Source organism: Elaeis guineensis, chromosome 2 (genome assembly GCF_000442705.2).
Source record: "Elaeis guineensis isolate ETL-2024a chromosome 2, EG11, whole genome shotgun sequence".
NCBI classification, from domain to species: domain Eukaryota; kingdom Viridiplantae; phylum Streptophyta; class Magnoliopsida; order Arecales; family Arecaceae; genus Elaeis; species Elaeis guineensis.
This window is the reverse complement of record NC_025994.2, coordinates 62,765,174-62,768,210: the sequence shown is the minus strand read 5'-3', so window position 1 is coordinate 62,768,210 and position 3,037 is coordinate 62,765,174. Positions and strand designations below refer to the sequence as shown.

Sequence of the window (3,037 nt, the reverse complement as noted above, 5' to 3'; positions counted from 1 at the left end):
AGCCTTTGGGTGTGAGGGGTTGCTGGTTTGGATGCAATAGGAACCTTAGGGGAGGTCCCTTTAAATAGGCATAAGGATTGAATCCTATTCAATCACATAATACAAGTCCTACTTACATTGGGTTTTCTATTAATTTAAGTTATCCAACTTACTTTAGGAGATCCTTTAGGTGCCAACAATTGGAACCCTTACACCCATAATTAGACACCCTAAAACACATCCAAGAGATGCCCCATAAGAGAACTAAAAGCTCTCTAATCAATGGACACATCCAACTCGATCAAATCAAGGTGGCGTCCAAAAATAACTATAAAAAAATCTAATTAAGAACTTGCACCCTTAATTAATATGATCCATAACCTTAAAACCTAATAATTAGAGTTTCATGAATCTAATTCATGTAGGTTATTAGCAGATAATTAAGTTAGAACTATCTTATTAAATAAGTAATCCTAACAGAAAGAAGAATTCGGTCCAACCATGTGCTAGCAAGGTTATCATGAACTCAATAAATTTTTTTAAATCCAATTGATACTTCATAAGCTCAATTACTTATTTCAGGCTTAATCTCTTTCTTGTGTGACCTCATAGGTTCAATTATATCTGATAGTGAGATATATAATGATCTCTATCATTGTATCATTAAATTTTTTTTCAATGGGTCGGAATGATTCCACTCTAACTCAGTAAGGATTGTTGATCCAGAATGATTCTAGTGAGCTCTCACAATCCATCAGTGATACCTAGCAATATGTAGTGGCAATCCAGTAGAACTGAAATGAACCTCTAGATATAGTTAACGTATGATTCAGTCCCTCTATCATGAGTCCCGATTAGATGGAAGGTCATGGATAAATCGTCAAACTTCAATATCAGTCATATGATAGATTCGATTAGCTCAAATCCAGTTATGACTTTTATGAAAATTCTTTTTCATCAATCACACTATTATGATCATAGATTCTTAGACTTAGTCTTTCAAATTCTATAGGATTACTCCTCTCTATCAAGGTTGATAGATTCTATCTTGATGCGTACCTCACTCTTACAGTGGATCAACTGTCACTAACATCCACTACAAAGGCTCATTGAGACCCATGTTTATATATCAGTCAAATTTTAGCAGCCTCACTATGAGTAGTAGTACCATCTCAAGTTAAAGGATTAGTCATACAACTACAGTATCGAGACAATCACTGATGATTGAATAAAAATTCAAGTGATCTCTCGTATGGTCATGCTCAGTACTAGTTATTCTCTAACAACTATCCGTACTCATTGTCCTGTGTCTCTACACAGTAGACCAGAGACTCATCTATCTTAAGAAAAGTAATTTGTGCATCGTCCATCCGGATCTATCACCGTCCTCATGATGATCCTATGATCGAAAATATTTAGGAATAAAATAGATGTCTCTAATTCTCAACACTTTGAGAATATGTATCGAAACTAATTTTATGGATGATTCAAAGACACATTACACTTGAATGAAAAAGAAATTATCTTTTTATTGATCATATCAATATATTAAGTATAAAATTGTATCATAGAATTATTACAATGTGTCAGTCATATTGGCTTCTAGAATATACATCTAACATTAGGTGGATGAAGAAGTGCTGATGGAGTTGGTTCATCCCTCAATTTCGGGCCCTCCTTATCTTTGATCAATTTTGATTTAGTTAATGTTTCATTTCTGATCTCATTGATTTTGCTAGATTGCTCTATGACTTTTTCATTCCTAAAAGTCATAACAGATTTGGCATGTTCTAAAAAGTTTTAGGGGCATTGGAACTCCCAGCCATATATTATCCCTTTGGATTACTATTAGATTGACTCAGCAACTTTCCTCCTTCTCTCCTACTGAATGTAGTGGCTAGCTGGCCAATTTGGATCTCTAGCTTGGCTATGGATTATGTATGGGACTAAAAGATCAAGATGTTATTTTCTAGCCCCTTCAATGCTCGTAAAACTTTCTCTTCAAAAGTCGAATTATGGGTAGTTGAGGAACATTTTGAAAATGTGGGTAGGGCATATGCCTATAGGTTGCATCTGAGTGACTTGATCTTTGCATGGCTAGGTTACCTACTGGTTGTGATTTTCATGAAAAATTTGGATGATTTTTTCCGTCTGAATTGTAAGTATTGGAAAAAGGGTTATTACCTAATCTAAAAGCAGTTTAGATTTGAGCTTGCTGCACTTGCTCTTGTATAAACTCAAAAAATTAGGATGCGGTTGGGCACTCACTCACAAAGTGGGTGTGACTCGAATATAAAGCACAAATATCTTGAGTAAAAAAGAATAGAGTAGGAGAGTATCCGACATTTAGGAAGCAATCTAATTTTTGAGACAACTCAGCTATCTTATTGTGAATATCCATAAAATTTTCAACTTCATAGATTCCACCTCTCTTTGGGACAAATATGAGTTTATCTCTACAAAATGCAGACATGTGGTGTAAGAAATTTTTACTAAAGATTTCAAATAATTGCCATGCCTCATCCTCACTTTTTAGCATAAATATTCCTCCATATGAGGCATCAACCATTTGTCAGTATTTCTATAATAATCCATTATAAAGACACTGAACTAAATTATTATTTTGGGATTGCATAGTGTGGGCATTTACGAATGAGGTCCTCAAGTCTCTCCCATGTTTTATGGAACAATTCTCTATCTATTTGAAAAAAATTAGTGATGGCTTTCCTAATTTGATTAATTTTTTCAATTGAAAAATATTTCTTGAGAAATTTTCTTTGGAGTTAATCCCAGGTTGAAATGGTCAATAAGTATGACGAATGTAGCCAATGCTTGATCTTATCTTTGAGCAAAAAAGAAAATAATTTCAACCTAAGAGCATCATTAGAAAAAATTCTGAATTTTAATAGTGGAGCATGTCTCAAAAAATTCATCTAGATGTTTGTATGGATCCTCATTACTAAATCCATAAAATAAGGTAGCATTTGAATGATACTGGACTTAATCTCATATTGAGAGGCCTTTACAGGGGGCACCTGAATAGAAGGAGAATATGTGC

General features: G+C 34.1%; 1 non-coding gene across 1 annotated transcript; it reads left to right on the top strand.

Moving 5' to 3' along the window:
- The first annotated feature begins 2,607 nt into the window (after positions 1–2,607).
- On the top strand, positions 2,608–2,713 carry LOC114912964 (small nucleolar RNA R71). Its single transcript, XR_003799008.1, has one exon. It is a non-coding gene; the product is annotated as a small nucleolar RNA R71 (small nucleolar RNA).
- The last annotated feature ends 324 nt before the right edge of the window (positions 2,714–3,037 follow it).